This window comes from Euleptes europaea, chromosome 6 (genome assembly GCF_029931775.1).
Source record: "Euleptes europaea isolate rEulEur1 chromosome 6, rEulEur1.hap1, whole genome shotgun sequence".
NCBI classification, from domain to species: Eukaryota; Metazoa; Chordata; class Lepidosauria; order Squamata; family Sphaerodactylidae; genus Euleptes; species Euleptes europaea.
The window spans coordinates 98,724,176-98,743,266 of record NC_079317.1 but is presented as its reverse complement, the minus strand read 5'-3'; positions in this window follow the sequence as shown (position 1 = coordinate 98,743,266).

Here is a 19,091-nt window from a genome sequence, read left to right as displayed (position 1 = left end):
ATGGGGACGCCGATCGCTCCCCCTCCCTTCCCCTGGCTTGCTTCCACCTTCTGACCAACTGAATGTTGGCAGGCAGCAGAACCACTCGGCAGGCGATTGCCCGCCATTACTGGGCAATTGGGAATCCTAAGAGGCACTATAGTCAGATTCATATCTGGCGAAGGGAGCTTTGACTCTCTAAATAAAATCTTGTTGGTGACTTAAGTGTTACTGGACTCGAATCTAGCTGTTCTACTTCATATCAGCATGACAGATAGGAGCCAAGATGGCGACCGGATAGTAGCTGCAGTCTTATGCTCCGCAAGTACAACCATATTTTCTTTCTCCTTATCCCTTATTCATGCCACCTGGACTATTTCTGCATAACACTGCTGGGAGAGTTAGACAGCTTCTGCATTCGTGTTTTGGTTGGACGGACTTAAACTCTTATCGAGTTTAATATGGGAGGTGGGAAACACCCAAGGGAACAGGAGGAAATATCCTCTCCTCCTGCCAGCAAACAGACAACAATAGCTGACTACTTTCCCTCAAGGAACGTTACAGTTTTTAATGTGCCTACTGCGGATCGGTTTACTCCTCTGGAAGTCAACATAAATGAGGAGGACAGTGTTGGTGTAGATCAGTGGTTCCCAACCCTTTTTTGACCAGGGACCACTAGAACTTTTTTGTTCGGTGCAGGGACCCCAAGGTTCAAAATAAAAATTCCGAGTGCCAATGCGGCAATTTAACCTGAATACTGAGGTTTTAGTTTAGAAAAAACAACTCATATGTTAACATCTTTTGCCTTAAAAGAAAAACACAATAGCAGAGCTTTCAATGAGACAAACAACTTTTTATTGAAAGGCAAATCCAAGGCAAAACCTTCCATTCACAGATGGCCAATAACCCCCTATGCAGTTTTTTGAGAATCTGGATGGGGAAAACGTGCATCTGAGTGGCAAATCCAAGGCAAAACCTCCCATTCACAAATGGCCAATAACCCCCCATGCACAGTTTTGAGAATCTGGATGGGGAAAACGTGCATCTGAGTGGCAAATCCAAGGCAAAACCTCCCATTCACAAATGGCCAATAACCCCCCATGCACAGTTTTGAGAATCTGGATGGGGAAAACGTGCATCTGAGTGGCAAATCCAAGGCAAAACCTCCCATTCACAAATGGCCAATAACCCCCCATGCACAGTTTTGAGAATCTGGATGGGGAAAACGTGCATCTGAGTGGCAAATCCAAGGCAAAACCTCCCATTCACAAATGGCCAATAACCCCCCATGCACAGTTTTGAGAATCTGGATGGGGAAAACGTGCATCTGAGTGGCAAATCCAAGGCAAAACCTCCCATTCACAAATGGCCAATAACCCCCCATGCACAGTTTTGAGAATCTGGATGGGGAAAACGTGCATCTGAGTGGCAAATCCAAGGCAAACAAACGGCTGGGAGATAGGAGGACGAGCGAGGGGGAGAAGACATGGCCCTATGAAGAGGGAATGGGGTGGAGGCCGAGGAGGATCGCCACGGGAAGGCAAATCCAAGACCTCCTCCTCCTCGCTGCCGCCGCCTGGGCTCCTTCCTACCTTCCCTCCCCGGGGAGCCTGCCGTCCGCCCGTCCTCAGCGCCTCGGCCTCCTCCGCCAGCCAAAACCAGCGGGAAAATCCTGCCCGCTGATTGGCTGCTGCCGCCGCCCGCCTTGGTGCCACCGGCCCTCGAGCGCCGTGTGCAAAACCCGGCCGCGCTGTGAGGAGAGGGAAAGGGCGGCGGAGGAGGAGGAGGGCACTTTACCTCACACACGGCCCCTGAGCCGCGGCCGCAGCTCAACTGAGAGAGAGGGAGAGAGCTGCGTGCCGGACCCCTGGTGGTAAACTTTGTTTTGCGGACCCCTGGTTTAGTTCTCGCGGACCCCTGGGGGTCCGCGGACCACCGGTTGGGAACCACTGGTGTAGATGAAGATGTCAATAACTCAGCTGTTCCCTTTAAGGATTCAGATAAGAACGAAGAGCAGATGGAACAGGCCGAAGTTATTCTGAAACTTTCTGAATTAACGGCTAAAACAGTTGATATTATTTTTGCCCATCTTGGTAACATCACAGCTGATTTAAAAAAGCTTATGCAAATGGTACAATCTCTAACAGATAAGATGCAGTCTCGATTGAAACATAAGGAACACTCTAATTATCCTTGGCTTTCACCCCTTACCTCAGCAACTGTAAGTAGGGCTCCTGAAGAGTCAGCAAAGAGGGAAATTGAGAGGAAACAGCAATGCAAAAATTGCCAACAACTACTGATTCTTCAACCTCATAAGATTTGCTTAACAGTTTACAAATACAGAGGGTACTTGCCCCCATGGAATTCTAAATATCTGGCCACCAAACATCTGAGTGAGTTGCTCAGTATGAGTGGCCCCAATATAGACATTACTCGGGCTGAAACTGTAAGCAACTGGAATCAGGCCCAGAGAATTATGCTGACCTTCAAGAGTTCAAGAATTCCCTCAACGTTGCTGAGACAAAAGGATATGCTGAATAGTAAAGGAATTTTTCCAGTAAGAGCCTTTTCTAACTTACTGATTACTCCCCTCCTCCCAAACCAGCAGACTGTTTGTGGGAGAAAGAAATGGGATTTTGAGACGGGAATACTTGAGCAGGATTTGGCCTTGGTGCTTATTCCAGCTGAGAGAAACCACACTACCCAGGCAGAGATGGATAAAAACCCTATTGAAGAGAAATCACCAGTAACTCATACCAGTCTGGATTGTAAGGAGCTTAACAACATGATGGAAGAGGAAATACTCAATATCTTTCCCTCTCTCTCAAGAGTTGATCAAGAGGATATCATTAACGGGCTGGATGAGTTTAGGAGTAATTTATTGAAAATGGGGGATGTGCCTGTGAACCAGACTGATCTCCAATCAACTGAGGACATCCTGCAGTGCTCCTACCAACCAGTGCTCCCAATCATCTCCCCGCATTTTAATAAGGGAAAGGCATGTATTGAGCCTCAGCAGAGGGATGAAACTGAATTACCTTCGATACATCCCATAAATGCTGTTATGAACTGGTGTGTTGGTAAAAACGGTTCAATATACATAGACTCATCTGGACAACTGGATATGATATCTGCGGACTGACTGGATGGGACATTGCTACTGAACTCTGGAACTGCACCACAGACACTTTCATTGGTCTCCTGGAATGTTATGGGTTGGGAGGCAAGGATTAGGGATCAGGATACATATAATTTTTTAACTAAACTTGATTTTATACTTGTACAAGAGACCCTGTGTTTACATACTCCAATACTTAATGGTTTTAAAGCATACGATTTAGCGGCTGATCCCTCCCCTCATGGTAGAGCAAAAGGGGGTCTGGGGATTTTAGTTTCCACAGCCCTGAATATTAGAGTTGAAGTTTTAGCTCCTTACTTGAAGCTTGCTATGGCTGTGGTCATATTTTATAAGCAGATATCTTATTTAATTATTAATATATACTGTCCCCCTTTTAAAACTAAATCTCAAATTGAGACTGTATGGGCGGGGCTTGAGGCTTACATAGGACATCTTATAAAGGTCAATTCGACAACTTATGTGATCATTGGCAGGGACTTTAATGCCAGGGTGGGAAGGGATGACAATAGCTTACACATGAAATACAAGGTTTGCTTTCCCGAAATTAGGAATCCAGTTCTTCCATTTCCTAGATCCTCCAAAGATTTAAAATCAAATTATGCTGGATACAGGATGACACAGATGGCAAACAGCTGCAAATTTTTAATTTTAAATGGCTCATACCCTAACGACCATCCGGCAGAATTTACTTATTGTTCAGGAACTAGGAAGAGTGTTATAGATTATATTATGGTATCTGACAACTTTGTCCAAGCTGTTGAATCCTTTGAGGTGTCCTATTTTTATGATAGTGATCACTTACCACTTATCATGATGTTTGAATCCCCAGATATTAACCTGCGCATTATAAAAACACACAGAGACCCTTACTTACGAGAGAAAACACTGTAGAGTCAGGTGGAATGATAGAACTGATAAAAGTATTAAAGAACTCCTTCAATCAGGTCCTCTAAATGCCTTAGCTCAGAGATTACTAGATGATGAAAACATTGACACACAGCTAGAATGCTATGAACAGATAACGGATGAAATATACAAAGTGATTACTAAGCCTAACTATATACTTAAAAAGAGGATAAATGTACACTCCAAAACCTGGTTTGACAGTGAATGCAGGGAAGCCAAGAGGGCCCTTAGTGCCACCTATATTAAATATCGATGTAGTGAGAATGAGGCCTTGATGGGGGTAATGAAGAGCTTAAAGTCTCATTATAAAGCCCTCATCTGTAAGAAAAAAAAGGAGTCAATGGAGTTAGCTTGGCAACAGCTAACACAAGCAATAAGGGATAAAAACTCATCGTTATTTTGGTCCTTGACCTCGAGCCGTTTAACCAATTCCACTATGGCGTTCAATAATACTATTCTACCTGAAGCATGGGAAAAACATTTTAGATCCCTCTACTCTAGCTTGGAGAGCCCAGCCCCCTCCACTGAGAACTTGAATAGTGTCCCATGCTGGCCCCCTGTGCAATATGCAGAGGTGAGGAATCTTATAGGTACACTAAAGAATGGTAAAGCTCCGGGAAGTGACTTAATCTCTGCAGACCTAATTAAAAGGAATGTGGAATGGTGGACACCCCTCCTGGCCGCACTATTCACTGCAGTTGAACAGGTAGGATCCCTCCTGATTGGGGCCTAGCAATAATTGTCCCTATCTATAAGAAAGGTTGCAAAGAAAACCCAGCCAATTATAGACCTATCAGTCTATTAAACATAATTAGTAAGTTGTACGCAAGACATCTGCAATGGAAATTTAGAGATTGGTTAGAACAGGAAAATTGCCTTTCAGAAGAACAAGCCGGATTTAGAAAGGGTCGCTCATGCTTGGACCATTGTATGATTATGGAGCATTTAATAGCTAAATACTCCTCTAAATCAACAGTCTCCCTATATACAGCATTTATTGATCTTAAGTCAGCTTTCGATTCTGTGTCTAGAATCATCCTATGGGAAAAACTGGAAGCAACCAATATAGATAGGCGACTGTTATTTCTGATTAGAGCTCTACATGAAAACACCTCTATTAAAATAAGATGTAATCCCCAGGGTCAGCTGACCAAGGAAATAAGAACACTAAAGGGAGTGAAACAAGGCTGTATATTGGCTCCCTTACTGTTTAACTTCTACATTAATGATCTTGTGGATTATTTGAGAAGTCCAGCGTTTCATCCCCCTAAGTTAGCTGACAAACACCTACATCTTCTTCTTTATGCTGATGATACAGTAATATTATCTAGAACTCCCATTGGTCTCAGAAGGGCCCTCCATGCATTTAACCAGTACTGTAAGGAGAACTGCTTGGAGATCAATTATTCAAAAACAAATATAATGGCCTTTGCTAAGAGGCCAAAAAACCACTCATGGCGTATAGACACTACCCCGATAGAACAGGTACATACCTATAAATATCTAGGTGTAACTTTACAAGAGTCTGGTATGAAGAATGCCCACTTAGCCCATGTCTCACTGAATGCTCAGATGAGTGCGGGGGCTATTCAAAGATTTTATTGGTCTAAGGGGGGTAGGAATGTGGCGGCCGCTATTAAGCTTTTTAATATGAAATCCTTGGCTCAATTATTATATGGAGCCCCACTCTGTATAATGGCAAATAAGATGTTACTTGAAAAAACTCAATCTAAATTTTTAAGAAATATCCTCCAAGTATCTACTGGAGTGTCAAATGCTGCCATTCGACTGGAGGTTGGAATGGTTACGGTCGAGGCTAGAGTTTGGATCGCTGCCATTTTTTACTGGCTTAAGCTGATTTACTTCCCTGGGCGACTTGTTTCACTCACCCTGGCAGATACCTTTGTCTCCCCTTGGAGTAAGATGATTGAGCAAAAACTGAGCTACTATGGCCTGTCGAAACAACTTTACAAAACAAATGACTATGCTCAGGCAAGAGAAATTGTTAAACTCCGTATATTGGATGTCGAAAGACAGCACGATATGAATAGGCTAAGGAGCCCTCTTTATGATATAAGTGGGTTGAATAGGGTGGTTATGATGCCATATATTAAGTTATTGGATAACCAGGAATATAGGAGGATTTTTACCTTGTTAAGATATAACATGCTACCCACAGCTGTTCTAGAGGGAAGATATAGAGGTGTGCCATATGGAAGTTGTCTATGTGAGTGCGGTGATGGCTCTGTAGAGACTTCAGAACATATTCTTTTTGAGTGTAGAATATATAGGCAGATTAGAGAATCCCTGATTGTGCCTATAATTGCATGTTACCCTCATGAAAATAGAAGGTCTCTTCTTTCAATCCTGCTATCGGATAAGCAGCAGGAGATTACCTGTAAAGTTGCCAAATTTGGTTGGCTGGTTCTTAAAATTAAGAAAAGGCGGAGTGGCGTATAAAGATGCCTTATGTAAGTTCGTAATTTAATAAGATGTATATTGGTAGTATGTAAGCTATTTTATTTATGGATTAATTGTGTTCTTATTTATATTCTGGTCTATGACTGTTTTAAATAAACTTGACTATGCACATATCAGCATGGCTACTCAGAAACACTACCGTTCTTTTGTCATAAAAGCCGAAGCATGCTATTTTAGACCAAGCTCATAGCATAGGCCCATTCACAGTAACTAGACTTAAAACTCACATTAGTTTTTTCATCTGCAAGCTAAGATAAAGTAGATCTGAATCTCCATTTCAGAACATAAGAAGAGCCCTGCTCGATCAGACCAGCATCCTGTCTCAAACACTGGCCAACCAGTTCCTCTGGAGGTCCAACAACAGGACATAAAGGCTGAGGCCCTCCCCTGATGTTGCCTCCTGGCACTGGGAATCAGAGGGTGACTGCCTCTGAAAGGGGAGGTTCTCTTTAGTCACCATGGCTAGTAGCCACTGAATGACCTATCCACCATTAATTTACCCAGTCTCTTTTTAAAGCTGTCTATGCCTATGGCCGTCACTACATCCTCTGACAGTAAATTCAGAAATTTGATCCAGAAATATAATTGTTGCACAAGATATCAGAAGGAAGATGCATCTGCCAAAATAGTTGGAACATGTTTTGGCCTGTTTTCATCCAGTAGTTTGGGAAGAGGGCAGGGGACAGGCAATTTGAATAAACAGTGAATCCCAGAATTGCTCAATAAGTAATATACAGTATTACTCCACTGAAGTCAGTGGGTTTAGAACAGTGTAACTCTGTTTAGCATTGGTTAGTCAGAGCCCCTGCTTCCTTTTTCAGAATGCTAAAGGCAAAACCATACCAAGGTACAAGACAGGGAAGGGGGGAGTGGAGTGATTAATATGAGCTCAGGAGTAAATCTCACATTTTTGGTTTGAAATGTGTGGCACACTTGCCTAGAACAAGGTCCAGGCTTTAAAAATTCTATGCCACCTTGAGCAGAACTCTAAAGGGGTAGCACAGAAATATTCCAAACAAATATTTAAAACCATTATTTGTTAAAAAAAAAAAAAAGTGGAAAATGACCAGGCCAGGTGTGTCCTTCACTGGGCCAGCTGTGGTAAGTCTGCCCTTTGCTTGAGGCCAGGGTGGTCTCAGCAGTGCTCTCTCCTCAGGCCATCAGCCCACTGGTCGCCTTTTCCTGGTGGCCTCAATAGCCAATCCCACCCGAAAGCCCCTGCAGTGCCACCACCCGAAGGACCCACATTAGACACAGTTGGTGGCTGTGCAGGTCCAGGAGGAAATGAGGGGCATTTGGTATCCTTGTCAGTTTTCCCCGTGTGGTTGGGACCCAGTGGTGCTGCCCACCCCTCGGGGGCTTATCTTGCTAGACTGGGTGGAGAACCAACCCGACAAGCTTAGCAAAATAGCCTGGTGACCCTCCATTTAGCACCTCTGTCAGAGGATGCCTACTCCTAGTCGAAACAGATTATATAAATTTAACTTTATTGCTTCCACTGACTCCACTGACTCCAATATAGCCTAGGCAAAGTAAGGAAACTTTGATAAAGTGCCATAATCCTGGGTTGTGCCTTGTGGTCTTCCCAGGGGCATCTGGTGGGGTACAGAGGGAAACAGGACGTTGGACCTTTGGTCTGATCCATCAAGACTGTTCTTACGCATCTGTTGGGAATCCATGGATCATGGCAGATTGGGAACCACAGCACAGTCCCACCACTTACAAAAGAACCTGCCCTCAGCAACAGCTATAAAGGGGATTGCAGGCTCAGGCACCCCAGTGCCCTCAGGAACTCAGCCTAAGTTCAGATGATCAGGGGCATCTTCTCACTCAGCGTACTTGCATGTAATGCACATGTGCTGATGGCATATCCTGGAAGCAGGGCTGGTGCCAGTCATGTTTTGCGCCCTAGGCAAGACTAACTCCTTGCCCCCCCCCATTACTAACCAGTTTTCAAAAACAGATGTCTTGTAGAAAAATAAAAGCACAAAACGTTTTATAAGACATTATAATTCATTATATCCCATAGCACTGTTGTGGTACTGACCTTAAAATGAAAAATATAAATTGTCAGTTGCATTTTTCTCAAGGAACTAATCGGATGAATGGGAACAACTATACTGTAAGAATCTCAAATTTACGTTATGTCAAGGGATTCATGAAAACTGGCTGAAAATGCTGCATAGGTGGTACCTGACGCCAAGTGACATTCAAAATATGAACACTCGGTCTTCAGGTTTGTGTTGGAAATGTAGTAAAACTAGGGGCACGTTTTATCATTGTTGGTGGACATGCGAATTAGTTCAGAAATTTTGGAAGGGAATACATAAGAACTTAGAAGGCATTATCGGTCAAGGTATATTATATGACCCCAAATTATTTCTACTAAGTACAACTCCGGAGAATATTAACAAAGACCAACAGAATATGCTGAAATACCTAATCACAGCGGCAAAAGTAGTATTGGCATCTTTATGGAAAACAAACAAAATTCCTACCATAGAGACCTGGATGGATAAATCTTACGAATATATAACGATGGCACATCTGACTGAATCCTTGCAAATGAATAATCAAAAGCAAACTAGAGACAAATGGAAACCTTTCTATGACTATATGGCAAAAAAAAAAAAAACAATAATAAGACTCCAAGAATTACAATGGACTCAAGGTGGAGTTTCTATCCACTTTATTAGAAAATAACTGTATTAATAAAAACTCTAGAGGGTAGCGCAAAGCGCTATACGGTTAAATATTAACTGAATAATTTACTGCTTGTTTTTTTTTTTTGCTCTTTTCCCCCCCCTATTCCTTTTTTTCTTTTTGTACCCTTACTTATTGTTAAAAGTCAATAAAAATATTTATATATATAAAAAAGAAACTAATCGGTTTAAAACGGTGCCCCTCAGGCCAGTTCTGCGCCCCTCTGAGGTCTGCGCCCTCGGCGACCGCCTAGTTCGCCGAACGGTAGCACCGGCCCTGCCTGGAATGCACACGTGCACCGGTTTTCCTAGAAGTATGCACACAAATGGAGGCTCATTAAATTTGTAAACTGAGCTACCAACTTTTGTGAATTTCGGTTCTTGTAGGTTATCCGGGCTGTGTGACCGTGGTCTTGGTGTTTTCTTTCCTGACGTTTCGCCCACAGCTGTGGCAGGCATCTTCAGAGGAGTAACACGAAAGTTAGGCTAGGAGCAAGATACAGTAAAGCTTTTCTGGCTAGGAGCAAGATATAGTAAAGTTTTTCTTTGCAACTGAAAGACTAAAAAGCATCTTTTTGTGGAACCGGATTCAAAAAGAAAATACTTGAAGCGGAAATTGTGTCTCTTCTCTTCATTACTTCACTGCAAGGTATTTATTGGGGGGAAAGTTCTTTTTAACAGGTTTTGGAAATGTTAAAATGAAACCCGTAATGTTATGTCATATGTAACTAAAATGTTATACAATGCCTGTGTAAATGAAACTCCTTCCTGCGAGGGAACTGAGTTGGAAAAATTTCTTTACAGAGGAACTTAACACGAAGTGTTACTCCTCTGAAGATGCCGGCCACAGCTGCGGGCGAAACGTCAGGAAAGAAAATACCAAGACCACGGCCACGCAGCCCGGATAACCTACAAGAACCGATGGCTAAACTTACAGCTTTTATTAATGAAAGTGATAATGAACAATTTTTGGGGGGAGTGGGAGGCGTGGAGAATATACTGTGAAAGTTATTTTTCAATAGGTCAATTTAAAGGTTATTCCTTCATATAATCCCTAATTTGAACTTCTTATTATAGATATTTTAGAATATTATACGAACTGGATTTGATAATATAAGATAAATAAGATAAATATAATGTAAATCTACAAATGAGGGTTACAGGTTGGCAAAAGTATATACAAATTAAATGCTAGACAGAATAGAGTGAAGGGGAAGTCCCCTTTTTTTGCAATAGATAATTGTCTTTGTGTTCTACTCTGTTTAAATTTATAAGAATTGTATGATGAAAACTGATTTTGTTTGTAATAAATGCGAAAATAATAAAAAATTAATAATTAAAAAAAAAAAACCGATGAACTCTGACCGTGAAAGCCTTTGACAATATTTTGTGAATTTATTTGCCAGGCTGGTGTAAACCTGGGAAGAGGGGCAGGCCGAAGAAACTTTTTCTGACTCGGGGGGCCTCTGCAGGGAGGTCTCATTGCCCAGCGCTCCTTGGCTTCAATGCAGCTTTGTGCAAGCCGATGGTCCTTCCCTCCCACTCCCCTGCATTCCAGGACGGTCCTGCCCCTGCAACCGCGGCCCCCATTACTACGGCAATTAATCTAGCGGACTGCGCCGCAGCCGCTCCTCCAGTCATAAAGAAGGATGCTGACACCAACGATGGATGAAAAGAAATGTAAGCAAGGTGTCACAGCCACAGTGTTCCTTCCTGGTATAAAGGCAATTGGCCGCCTGTGAGGAGGGTTTTGTCTATTGCGTTATTTGCAGCTGAAATCCCCAAAGTACAGTCATTCAGACGTGAGTTCGTACTGGTCCGAGTCGACAGGGTAGAAGGTTTGTTTATCTGTGTTTTTTATAATTTGCCTTTCTCACTGAGACTCAAGGTGGATTACTTTTTGTTTTGCCGTCAAGGCACGGCTGACTTATGGCGACCTCATAGTTTTCTTTTTTAAAAAAAAGATATTAACATTTTCAGAAAGAAAACACACAAATTACACATACACACGTTCACACAGTTTGTACTCCTTCGGGGAGTCTGTCTCTTAATTTCAAATATCCTATACATTATTCTTATAGTCTACGTTGTTGTTTTTTTAATAAATTCCTTCTATCCTATATAGTAAGTTTTATAAACTAATCTTTATACCTAACAATCTATCTTTTCTGTTTAACGTATTCGAAATAGCATTCCCATTTTTTTGGGAAGTCTTCAGTCGTCTTCTCTTTTATCAAACTGGTCAGTCTGGCCATCACCAGCAAATTCATCCATTTTTGGATGCCATTTTTCCAAGTCCGGGATGTCATCCTGTTTCCAGGATGCTGCCAGTATTAATCTGGCCGCCGTTGTCAAATAGCCGAATAATTGTTCAGGATTTCTATCTCACAAAGTTTTCAAGGCAAGAAACGTTCAGAGGTGGTTTGCCATTGCCTGCCTCCACATTGCCACCCTGGTCTTGCTTGGTGGTCTCCCTTCCAAATATCAACCAGGGCTGACCTTGCTAAGTCTCCAAGATCTGATGAGACCAGGCTAGCCTAGGAAGATTACAAATATAACCAACAGGATGGGGCATTCAGTGATCAGTGTGTTAAGCCCCATGTGGAGCAGTAGGTCATTGTGTGTGCCCTCCAGGGGAGTCATTTTGCATCTGGCCCTGCTCCCTGAAGAAGCTATGTTCTGAATTAGCTCCAGCTATGGATGGACCGCAGGGAAAAAAAAGATCCCCAAGCCTGAAGGCCACCTACCAGTAGACCAGCGTGGTGTGGTGGTTAAGAGTGGTGGTTTGGAGTGGTGTAGTCTGATCTGGAGAACCGGGTTTGATTCCCCACTCCTCCACATGAGTGGTGGGCACTAACTGGATTTGTTGCCCCACTCCTGCACACAGAGCCAGCTGGGGTGACCTTGGGCAAGTTGAAGGGAAGGTGATTGTAAGCCGGTTTGAGTCTCCCTTAAGTGGTAGGGAAAGCCGGCATATAAAAACCAACTCTTCTTCTTCTAGACAGTGTACTGGCTAAAAGCCAAAACAGACAAGAAGTACAGGGAGAGAGGGTCAGAACGTACCAGCAACTAAACAGAGGTTTAATTTGGATCAGGGCCACACAGGAGGGGATTGACCCTTTCCAAACCACTCCCCATGCTATCAGAAATTAAAACCTGTCTCCCTGCAATGTTACAACCCTTTCAAGAAACCTTTTAAGTGGCTCAGCACAGTGTGAAGGGGCTGGTTTACATGAGCAAAACCATGCAGAAACGGAAAGGTCATATGACCTTTCAATAGGGTTGCCAGTGGGAGGTTTTTGGGGTGGAGCCAAAGGAGGGCGGGGTTTGGGGAGGGGAGGGACTTCAATGCCATAGAATCCAATTGGCTAAGCGGCCATTTTCTCCAGGGGAACTGATCTCTATCAGCTGGAGATCAGTTGTAATAGATGGAGATCTCCAGCTAGTACCTGGAGGTTGGCAACCCTACCTTTCAAACCAAATCGAGCCCCTAAAGGATTGTAAATTTCCTTTAAGAGATTGATAGAAAGCCATGATCTTCCTGTTTTCTAGTTTGACCCTAAGAAAATGGATAATCAATCCGGAAGTCCCTGATTAAAATTTGACCTCAGCCATGAATTTACTGTGGCCATAGGCCAGCCTTATCCCTATCAAGTGGAACAAGGGGATGAAATATTGACCTACCATACAAGTTTGTTGAAAGATTTAACACAGGCAGGATAATGCTTCTGCAGTTGGCTTGTTTGGGGGCTTCCTAGAGGCACCTGGTTGGCCACTGTGTGAACAAACTGCTGGACTTGATGGACCTTGGTCTGATCCAGCAGGGCCTTTCTTATGTTCCTAGTTAGCAACTTTGAGAATTGTATTCAGCTATCATAAACCAGCTCTGGTACCTGTTGAAGTAGCTTCTTGTTAAAAGCTTTGTCTGCCACCATCTTCCTCTGATTCCTGACCAATGTTTTAATTGTTGTTTTATGAGCCAGTGTGGCATAGCAGTTAAAACCGGTGGACTCTAATCTGGAGAACCAGATTAGAACCCATCCCTCCACATGAAGCCTGCTGGGTGACCTTGGGCTAGTCACAGTTCTCTCCAAACTCTCTCAGCCCCGCCTACCTCACAAGGTGCCTGTTGTGGGAAGGGGAAGGGGAAGTAATTCTAAGCAGCTTTGAGACTCTTTATGGTAGAGAAAAGTGGGGTATAAAAACCAACTCTTCTTCTATGACGTTATGGCCATTTATGAATGGTCAGTTTTGATGCTCGTTCAAACCTCTTTTTTAAAATGCGACTTTAAAAATGCCTATTCGCGGTCCCGATGCAAAAGGAGAAATTCCACCCACCCCCCACTCGCCTGCTCCTTCGTTCGTTTGCATAGCCATTTGCATGTGCATAGCTAACATGCCGCTGTTGTTTTGCATGGTTCGCTCTGGTTATTCTTCGCAGCAGCCTGTATGTATTTTAGCTCTGTTTTTAATTGTTTTAATGATCTGTGTTTTAGGAGGAGTTGGTTTTAATGGTTTTAAAATATGATTTTGTCATGTATGTTTTAATTTGTTAGCTGCCTTGGTAGAAAGGCAGAATATACATTCTGTAAAATTTTGTAAAAAAATCAACACACATAAATCCCAGGAAATGACCACAGACTCTGTAACAGGTGAAATGCTTTTATCCTTCACAGTTAGCCTTCACACTGAGTGGTTATTGGCTGGGAAAGCAAAGTATTCACATTAGAACTGGAATGAATAAATAAACTTTTGATTTTCCATTGAAGTCGGGATCCTGCACCCTAGGGATGCCTGCCTCCAGGTGGTACCTGGGGATCCCCTGGAATTAGAGCTCATCTCCAAACTACAGAGATCAGTTCTCCTGGATAAAATGGATGCTCTGTGGCATTGTACCCCGCTGAGGTCCCTGTCTTCCCCAGGCTCCATCCCCAAATCTCCAGGAGTTTCCCACACTGGATCTGGCAATCCTACCAGCCCCATCGTCTGCCAACATCCAGGGGGGACTTGGCAACCCAAGTCCTGAAATTAGTTCATGCCAGAGGGAGCATTCTTTGAGTCCCATGATATTGATTGTATGTTGCTTTAAATCAACCAAACAAACATCTTCAAATTCCATGTGGTTGTTCTTTGGTAACACCCCCTCCCAGAAAGTCTTTAAGACTGGCAAAAGGGTTAGGCCAACCAACTGTTTCTGCAATCCACAAAGCACAAAAATCAACCATTGTTTTGCACATGAAGATTTAGCCAAACCAAGCTTTTAAAAGTCATAAAGCATCATCAGTGTGTTGGCCGAAAACAGTTTTAAACCAACAGGTTTGTCCCTTGGTGTCCCAACCCAATAAGCACATCAAGCAGGAGAAGGTTTAAGGTTTATTATTCAGCTAAATAACAGGCTCTGGTCCAAAAGCAGAGGGAACTATTTTTAGTTAAGCATAAGGTTATGTACTCTTCTGGCTGTCAATCACTGCATACAGCATCCTTTCCCCACCTTATACATATGTTGTCCCATTACACCCACAACATACCTCTACACACAATGCATGTACACACAATGAAGGAGAGTCCTTTGTTAGGGTGGGCAATTTACTATGCTAAAAAGGTTTCGTCTCTGTCTCTGTCCTTGGCTAATCTACAAGTTGCTGAAACAGTCTGTGCTTAGAGCAAGATATGTGGGAGACTACTGACACATTCACTTCCTTATCGCTTGTCTTCGGCAGTTGCATCTGAAGTTCAGACATCTGAAGTTTCTTTCATCTACTTCGGAAAGTTTTTCTCATTAACCCACAGCTCAGGCCCACAGCTCTACACCCAGGTTTGGCCACCACCCAAGCAGTTGCTTGGGGCACCCAATTGACAGAAAGCAGGCCTCGCTTGAAAGAAGGCAACAGGCCTGGCTTGTCCTTATCGCTGCCTCCAACACAAGATGCAGAGATTGTCTGCAGACTGCCTTTGAGGAGGAGATGTGTGTTCCCTCCCCCTGTGCCTCTACCATGCAGCTAAGGGCCAGTGGGGAACACTGGAGGAGTTGCTTCCCCTACTCATGCCGCTGCAACCTGTCTCCATGATGGCTCATCTTGGGCTTGGGGCCAAGAAGCAGCGGGAGGTGGAGGGAGACCAACTTCCTCTGGTGTGGGGCTCCTACAACTTGAGCCAGCAAGCAAAAAGAACTCAGGGGGTCCTTTACTGAATACAAGGTAACACATCCCTTGCCCCTCCAAAATGATAATGCTGTGCTCATCTGGAAACAACTTACTTGTGGTCCCTGGCCCAAGAAGCATCCAGCTGTCCTTGAACAGAGACAGGGCCTTTTTGGCCCTGGCCCCGGTCTGGTGGAACTCACTGTCAAATGAGAGTTGAGTCCTGTGGGATTTGGCTCAGTTCCACAGGGCCAATAAGACGGAGATGTTCCACCAGGCCAATGGGTTAGGGCAGCAGTATTTTTATATCTATATTATATATTATAAAACTATATTATATAGTTTTATATCAACTGGCTGGACCCTACTGGAGTGTTTTTCCTGATGTTGGCACCTTCTTCACCCACAGGAGGTGGTTCCCTTAAGAGAGCTGGCAAAAATGTAAGGGGGGTTCTTTTTCTTAGGGTGTCATTTTTAAGTAGTAACGTAACAGGTTTTAATTATCTATATAGATATGTGTTGGTTTTAGGTATGTGGAATGTATTGTTGTTCGCCGCTCTCAGCCTAACGCCGCTGGAAAAGGGCAGAATATAAATCAAATCAAATAAAACTTTTTTTAAAATGAGTTTGCAATCTAATATTTTAGGCAAAATAGAATGGAGGGAGCAGAGTCCAGGATAACCAGGCTTCTCTCAGAAAAAAAAAATCACTTTGCTTTCTAATTGGTCCTGATCTAAATCCTCCCCTCTGAATTCTTCTGAATTCAATGCAAGCCTGCACAGGCCATATACAGCTCCTCAACTATGCATTGCAATCTGCCTATTTAACAAATTCTCCAGTGTTAAAGCAAGCAGCAACAGTGGTTGTACGGAGCTCCTGAAGGGCTATCATACATGGGCTTAGTTTGGTTTAAGAGCTATAGGCCGTTTAAAACCAAAATCTTGCATTGGCCCCGGACATCGGCTGGTTCTCAGAACTCCACTTTCCCCCTTTTCTCCCCTCTGCTGCTTGCTGTTCTTGGATAGCCTCATAAAATGTTCCTTTTAGGCTCCCTCTCTGCCTGAAATCGGGTTTGCCGGGTCAAGCACTAAACAGAAGGGTTGCTATGGAGTTACAACATCTGTTCCAAGAAATTCGACAGGACTGGAATGTTTGGAAAGGAAAGGACACCCTCCCGCCCACAAACCCTTTCTGGGAAGTTCCTCTGAAATAAGAGCTGCCCCTGAAAACAAAGAGATACTGTAAATCGTTCCTTACCCCCATCCCAGTTTCAGCTGGTGATTTGAAAGCTAAAACTCAGGCCTGTGCACCACTGAGGTTGTTACACTGGCTTAAAATGATAATGTTACCAATGGTCCTTTTCACACAATATTATATATATATATAAAATGTGGTTTTCATCAATTGATTGTGCAGTGCTCAACCCAGAGCCAAATGTGTAAACCAACCACAGTGAAAAAGAATGTGTGAGAGAGGTCAAGGGAAGTGAAACTCCAGTGCGAAAAGGGTGCCTGTGTGCAATTGAGCAAATGGGGGGTATGGTCTGGTGCATGACGGGCTGCATCTTATGGCAGCTGGTAGGACTATATTTGGTGCAAGTCTTTTGGGTCTGGTCAAGAAGGCTTTAAACTGAGTTGGATGAGGGGGAGGTGGTGACCAAGAAATGTGTGAGACAGAATGTCTTGAGGTGGAGATGGATGTGGGGAGTAGGGTTGGTAAAGTGGGTATAGGTTGCACGAGCAAATGGGGGGTATGGTCTGGTGCATGACGGGCTGCATCTTATGGCAGCTGGTAGGACTATATTTGGGGCAAGTCTTTTGGGTCTGGTCAAGAAGGCTTTAAACTGAGTTGGATGAGGGGGAGGTGGTGACCAAGAAATGTGTGAGACAGAATGTCTTGAGGTGGAGATGGATGTGGGGAGTAGGGTTGGTAAAGTGGGTATAGGTTGCACGAGCAAATGGGGGGTATGGTCTGGTGCATGACGGGCTGCATCTTATGGCAGCTGGTAGGACTATATTTGGTGCAAGTCTTTTGGGTCTGGTCAAGAACTTTAACTGAGTTGGATGAGGGGGAGGTGGTGACCCAGAAATCTGTGAGACAGAATGTCTTGAGGAGGGAGATGGATGTGGGGAGTAGGGTTGGTAAAGTGGGTATAGGTTGCACGAGCAAATGGGGGGGTATGGTCTGGTGCATGACGGGCTGCATCTTATGGCAGCTGGTAGGACTATATTTGGGGCAAGTCTTTTGGGTCTGGTCAAGAAGGCTTTAAACTGAGTTGGATGAGGGGGAGGTGGTGACCCAGAAATCTGTGAGACAGAATGTCTTGAGGTGGGAGATGGATGTGGGGAGTAGGGTTGGTAAAGTGGGTATAGGTTGCACGAGCAAATGGGGGGTATGGTCTGGTGCATGACGGGCTGCATCTTATGGCAGCTGGTAGGACTATATTTGGGGCAAGTCTTTTGGGTCTGGTCAAGAAGGCTTTAAACTGAGTTGGATGAGGGGGAGGTGGTGACCCAGAAATCTGTGAGACAGAATGTCTTGAGGTGGGAGATGGATGTGGGGAGTAGGGTTGGTAAAGTGGGTATAGGTTGCACGAGCAAATGGGGGGTATGGTCTGGTGCATGACGGGCTGCATCTTATGGCAGCTGGTAGGACTATATTTGGTGCAAGCCTTTTGGGTCTGGTCAAGAAGGCTTTAAACTGAGTTGGATGAGGGGGAGGTGGTGACCCAGAAATGTGTGAGACAGAATGTCTTGAGGTGGGAGATGGATGTGGGGAGTAGGGTTGGTAAAGTGGGTATAGGTTGCACGGCCTGTGATTTTTGCTGGTTTTTGTACTAATGCACAGAGTGCGGAAAACAAACAAGAGGAGCTGGAAATCTTAAAAAGAGAGGGATATTATGACCTCATCGGCATAACTGAAACTTGGTGGGATGAGACACATGACTGGAATATAAGCATTGAAAGATATAGTAGTCCCTTTTAAAAGAACAGGATTGGTAGGAAAGGAGGGGGAGTTGAATTGTATGTTATGGAAATTCATGCCTGTGAGGAAATTCATGGTTTGGAGGGAGAGTGGTTGGTTGAAAGTGTTTGGGTGAAAATAAAAGGATAGAGTGATGTTGTTGTGGATGTTTATTTTAGACAACTAAGTCAGATGCAGGAACGGAGAGGGGAGATAATCAAGCAGAGGGATTTTGATTTACAGTAAGTGGGGATATGGGGTGGGAACACCTGGTTTCTTTAAATCCATACAGATCCTCAAGACCTGATGAATTGTATCCTAGGGCGTTGAAGGAGTTGGCAGATGTAATCTTGGAACCTCACTCTTCAATGTTTGAAAAGTCCAGGAGGAGGTCCCAGGGGATTGGGGAAAGGCTAATGTTGTACCTATTTTTCAGAAAGGGAAAAAAGATCCAGGAGATTATTGGCCAGTTAGTTTTATACTGATTCCAGGAAAGATTTTGGAGCAGCCTATTAATGGGTCTGCTTGTGAAAATTTGGAGACAGGGTGTGATTGTTAAATCTCAGCAGGTCTTTCTTACAGATAAATCATGTGGGAACAATCTGATCTCTTTTTTCAATAAAGTTACTAGTTGGGTGGATCAGGGAATGCAGTGCATGTGGTCTATTTGGATATTAGTAAAGCCTTTGACATGGTACTCAATGATGTTCTTGTTGAGAAGTTAGTGAGATACGGATTAGACCTCGTTACTGTTGGGTGGATTACGGCTGGTTGGTCGAT